This window comes from Macadamia integrifolia, chromosome 5, assembly GCF_013358625.1.
Source record: "Macadamia integrifolia cultivar HAES 741 chromosome 5, SCU_Mint_v3, whole genome shotgun sequence".
Lineage (NCBI taxonomy): Eukaryota > Viridiplantae > Streptophyta > Magnoliopsida > Proteales > Proteaceae > Macadamia > Macadamia integrifolia.
The window spans coordinates 15,720,687-15,726,802 of NC_056561.1; the positions used below are offsets into that span (position 1 = coordinate 15,720,687).

At 37.8% G+C, this 6,116-nt stretch overlaps 1 non-coding gene across 1 annotated transcript; it reads left to right on the forward strand.

Annotated features, from left to right (window-relative positions):
• The first annotated feature begins 5,396 nt into the window (after positions 1-5,396).
• LOC122080417 lies at positions 5,397-5,502 on the forward strand. Its single transcript, XR_006140713.1, has one exon. It is a non-coding gene; the product is annotated as a small nucleolar RNA R71 (small nucleolar RNA).
• The last annotated feature ends 614 nt before the right edge of the window (positions 5,503-6,116 follow it).

A 6,116-nucleotide genomic window follows, 5' to 3' on the forward strand; every position in this document is an offset into this window, starting at 1 on the left:
GCTTCCTGAGGTGCAATGACCTATCTAGTTCCAAGGGAATCAACTCTTATTCTTCTTCATACCACATTTCACATTTCATTTAAAATTGTACATTTGTCAACTCATGCCAAATTAAAAGAATGTCTCAACTCCAAATCAAAAGTACAAGGAACCTACAGACTTACATCTGGTCCAACACCATAAAACAAGGATCTCTTATTTTTCAAAAGACAATTCCATCTCAAGACACAGGCTTGTTTCTTTCTTCTCAACAGAGTTTTTATACATTCAAAATAGGGACCGTATCAAAACTTTTATTTTCATACATCAAGCAACCGAATGGTATGATTATTAGCCAAAAGCCAAAGTAGGACTTCATCCTTTAGCAAAAAAAAAAAAAAAAAAAAGCAAATAAAACAAAAAGCAGAAACTGGTTTCCCTCCACACACTTAAGTCATGCAATGTCCTCAATCATGGAAAGAATAAAAAACGAAGACAATGCAAGGGAGTCATACCTGATTAAAATTTAATCATCAGTGTAAAGAGGTTCATAGAGATCTATGACCTCTTCACTACCAGTAGTAGGAAACTCGAGGAACAATTTCAAACGTGACCATTAACCTTCGAAATTACCCCTGTTCCTGGATTCAAAATCTCCATAGTCCCATGGGGATATACATTATAGACAATAAACGGGCCATTCCATCAGGATCTAAGCTTAATAAGGAAAAGATGCAATCGAGAGTTGTACAATAAGACCTTATCACCAATTGTAAAAGATTTACGTAGAATGTGGTTATCATAGAAAGCTTTGGTCTTTTCCTTGTAAATCCTAGAACTTTCATAGGCATCATTCCTAAGTTCCTCCAACTCAGATAGTTGGAGCCTACGATGAATTTTCGCATCAGACAAATCAAAGTTGAGCTTCTTGATGGCTCAAAAGGCCTTATGCTCCAACTCAACTGGTAAGTGACAGGCTTTTTCATACACCAAACGGAAGGGAGATTGACTAAGGTCAGTCTTGAATGCAGTCTGATGGGCCCACAAGGCATCAATGAGCCTAAGGGACCAATCCTTACGGTTGGGATTAACAATTTTCTCCAAGATTTGTTTGATCTGCCTATTAGACTCCTCCACTTGGCCACTATTTTGAGGGCTATAAGGTGTAGATAACTTATGGGTGATCCCATACTTTTTCATTAGGGCTTCAAAAGGCCGATTACAAAAATGAGTACCCCTATCACTAATTATTGCACGTGGTGCACCAAAGCGGGAAAAAATGTTCTCTTTTAGAAACTGGACCACCACTTTGTGGTCATTAGTTTTACAAGGTATGACCTCTATCCATTTAGAAACATAATCAATAGTCAAAAGTATGTACAAATTTCCAAAGAAATTAGGAATGGTCCCATAAAATCGATGCCCCCATACATCAAAAATCTCAACTACCAAAATAGAGTTGAGGGGCATCATGTTCCTCTTATTGATACGGCCAAAAGACTGGCAGGCGGGACAAACCTTTTAAAAATAAAAAACATCTCTAAAAAGAGTGGGCTAATAAAATCCGCATTGGAGAACCTTTGCGGCAGTCTTCTTAGGTCCAAAGTGTCTACCACATGCATGATCATGACAAAAAGAAATAGAATGTTGCTCATGATCAAGAACACATCGGGATAATATGATCTGGACATATCTTAAACAAATAAGGATCATCTCAGAAAAAGTGCTTAACTTGGGAATGAAATCTATACTTATCTTGGGTGGACCAGTGATCCGGAGTCACACCTGAAATTAAGAAGTTGACAATGTAGCAAACCATAGTTCACTGGAATTGTAAATAATTGTTCATCTGAAAGTTCTCGTTGACTGGAGTATCGAAGTCAAGGAATTGAGAAGCTAGGATAAATGGGCTATAACTAGGTTTTCAACTTTTTTTTATCCTTAATTTCTAAATCAAACTCTTACAAAAGTAAAACCCACCTAATGAGACGGGCTTTGGCATTCTTCTTCTGAACTAAGTATTTGAGAGCAGAATGATCAGTATACACCACCACTTATGAACCAACTAAGTAAGACCGAAACTTTTCTAATGCAAATACAACCCTAAAATTTTTTTTTTAGTGGTTGTATAATTGATTTGTGCATCATTTAAGGTCCTACTAACATAGTAAATGACAGTGGACAACTTATTAATCTTTTGACCCAAAACCGCTCCTATGGCAAAATCCGAAGCATCACACATCAGTTCAAAAAGTTCAGCTCAAACAGGTGGTTGAACAATGGGTGCATTGGTCAACTCCTTCTTAAGTTGTTTGAAGGATTCTAGACACTCTTTAGAAAACTCAAAAGTTTGATCTTTGGCAAGTAATGAAGTAAGAGGTCGGGCTAACTGACTAAAGTTCTTAATAAACCTTCTGTAGAAGCCCGCATGCCCTAGAAAAGATCGGACGTCCTTAACAGATTAAGGAGGTGATAAATTATCAAGTAAATCCACTTTGGCTCTATCTACCTTAATTCCCTCCTTGGATATTATATGGTATAAAACAATACCAGATTTAACCATGAAATGACATTTCTCCCAATTCAAAACCAAATTCTTAGATATGCACCTTTTCAAAACTAGAGAAAGATGATGAAAACATTCAGAATAGGAATTCCCATGAATTAAAAAGTCATCCATAAATACTTCTAAAATTTTTTGACCATTCAGAAAAGATGTTTATCATGCATCGTTGGAACGTAGCAGGGGCATTACAAAACCCAAAGGACATACGTTTGTAAGCAAATGTTCCATATGGGCATGTAAAAGTGGTCTTATGTTGGCCCTCTAAAGCAATTGAGATCTAGTTATAGCCAGAATATCCATCAAGAAAATAATAGTATTCATGTCCAGCTAACCTCTCTAAATCTGGTCAATGAATGGCAATGGAAAGTGATCCATCCAGGTTGCCACATTAAGTTTCTGTAGTCTATGCCGCTTTCCACCCTGATTGGACACGGGTTAGAATTAGTTCATTATTGGCATTAGGAACTACAGTACACCAGACTTCTTAGGCATTACGTGAACTGGGTTTACCCATTGGCTGTCAGAAATAGGATAAATTATTCTATGATCCAAACACTTTAAGATCTCTTTCTTAATGACTTCCATCATCACTAGGTTAGCTCTTCTTTGGGGTTCCGTGGATGGTTTGGAATCCTCCATAAGATGTATATGATGTTGCACAATAGAAGGGCTTATACCTTTGATATCAACCATGGTCCAACCCAGGGCTTCCTTATTATCTTTTAACACTTTAAGTAACTCCTCTTCCTAGCTAGAAGTCAAATTTGAAGAAATTATTACAGGAAAAATCTAGTCAGGCCCTAGGAAAGCATACTTCAAATTAGATGGCAACTCCTTAAGATCTAGCTTAGGGGGCTCAACTATGGACGATTTGGGAATGGAATTGGAAAAGGGTCCTAAGGGCTCCATAGGTGTGTGAAGACTCAAGACTTCAGAAAATAAATTTTCACTATCATCATCCAACTCATCCATACACTCTTGGAATTCTGAATCAAAATCAATATCAAAGTTGGTAACTAAATCATCAAAAAAAATCTAGAAAATCCTCAAGCATATTGATCTCTTCTTCCATATGTAGTTGCTTGCCTATCCTAAACATGTTAAACTCAACAGTTTGGTTACCAAAAGATAATCTTAGAAAACTATTCTGATAGTTGATTAATGCATTACTGGTAGCCAAGAATGGTCTTCCTAGAATTATTGGGATCTCACCCTTGGTTGAAAAGGGCTTGGTATCTAACACAATGAAATCAACAGGGAAAATAAATTCCTCCACATTTAGTAAGACATCCTCAACCATCCCTTTAGGAATCTTAATAGACCTAGCTGCCAACTGAAGAGTAGTTCCAGTGACTTTCAATTCTCCCAATCTAAGTTGCTTGTACATATGGTAAGGTAAAATATTCACACTTGCGCTAAGGTCAAGTAAGGCATGCTCAATGTAGGTGTTTCCTATGACACAAGATATGGTAGGGTTCCCTAGATCCTTATACTTGGCTGCTATAGGCTAAGTAATTATGGAACTAATGTTACCTTCCAAGAATGCCTTTTTGGGCACACTAGTGATGCGTTTGTGAGTACACAAATCTTTCAGTACCTTTAACATCGGCGGGGATCTGAGATATGGCATCCAAAAGAGAGATGTTCACTTCTACCTTTTTGAAGACTTCTAAAATTTTATCCATGGAAGCAGTTTTCTTTTTGTATACCAAGCAATTAGAAAATGGGATAGGATGAACATAAGGACTCTTAGGGATTTGCCCTTTTTCAGAAGAATCATTTTTGATTTCCTCAACTAAATCATCTTTAGTTTCAAAAAATCTTTAGGTTCATCAGACGAACCTGGAACAAGAGGCACACTTGTGTCCTCAAATAAAGGGGAGTTAACAGGAGTAATAGATGGGGAAGATTTAGAAACGCTCTGTTGGTACTCTCTACCACTCCTAAGGGCATAAACAACATTACATTGGTTAGAGGGCCCTTGTTGGGTCTGACCGTGCACTATATTCAGTGGTGCATTAGTTGGTGTTTGTGAATTAACAGGCTGATGATGTCTAGGATTAGCCTCTGGTTGACTGGGTAAAGTTTTTTTCTCCCTCTCACACATAATTGAGACAACTTAGGTGAGTTCTCTCGTAAATTTTGATGGCTTGTCATGAGGAGGGCCATATTTTTTTCTAAGTCACTTATTCTACTTGCCTCTCCATGTTGTAAACCCAGGGGGTTACTGATAAGAAGATAGGAGAGGGCCCTAGGAAAACTAGCCTGAGGTCCTATATTTGACTTAGGAAACGTATTTTGGGAAAAATATTATTGTGCAAAGGGAGGCCTTTGGAGTCCAGGTTGACTTTGATTATGAAAATTGCAAGGCCCTACTTGGTTGCCTTGATTCGAAGAGAAATTTGGGTGATTTCTCCATCCTGGATTGTAGGTGTTACTATATGGATTATTCTGGTATAATGCATTAACACTATCATTAGAAGTGCCCCCAGAGGTGTTGGGGCATTCTTCTATGACATGTCCAGGGGATTGGCACCAAGCACAAATCTTAACCAAATTGACTGATGATGGCTCTCTAGGAATAATAGCATTAATTCTCTTGATTAGGCTATCCAAATGGGCTTCCTTGGCTACTATCCCATCCACAAAATATCATTTTCCTCCTATGGTTCTTTCACTTCTCTTGGGTTGATTCCCACTCACTGGTTTGTCAGCTAAGTCAAGTAAGAATTCCCATGTCTTTCCTTCATCTATAAAGGATGTGAATCCCTCAGGGCACATAGACTCTATCATTTATTTAGTTGGGTAATCAATACCCTCATAAATTATTTGACATAAATACCATAAGTCTAGGCCATGGTGAGGGCATTCTTGGAGTAATCCTTGAATCTCTCCATAAGTTTGGAAAAGGACTCACTAGGCTTTTGCCTAAACTGAAGGATATCACTTCTAAGCTTATTGGTATTGTGAGTTGGGAAAAACTTCTGAAGGAAGACAACTGTGAACTGTTCCCATGAGGTTATGAAATTTTTGGTAACCCATACAACCACTTCTTAGCTTGGACTTTTAATGCAAAAGTGATAAACATAAGCTTAACAGTATCATCAAAAAGCTGTTGGATCTTAATTAAAACACATATCTCTTCAACCCATGGAAGTGGGGTAACATAGTGATGTATTGAGATTTGAGTTCAAAATTATTGCCCTAGGCTTGTGGTAGAATTATACAGGAAGGTTGGGCTATTCTAGCAGGGTAGAACCTATCTTTTAGAGATTTAGGTGAAGGGTTTTGATGTTGGTCTCCCATATTGAAATGTTTTAAAGAGAGCAAACGTATAGGGTCACTACTTGTTGGACCTCTTCTATCTAACTGATTTTTAGTATTATATACCCACCTAACACTCATGCAATATAAAACTACCCACAACTTTTTTGATATTTTTGATTTTTTATGGCTTTTTGGGAGTTTACCGGCAGGGATCCGGGGTTGCTCAGGTCAATTCCCGAGGTATTGCTACAAGGCGAAACCTGTCTTTATCATACTGTGTGGCATGGTGACCTCCACCGATACA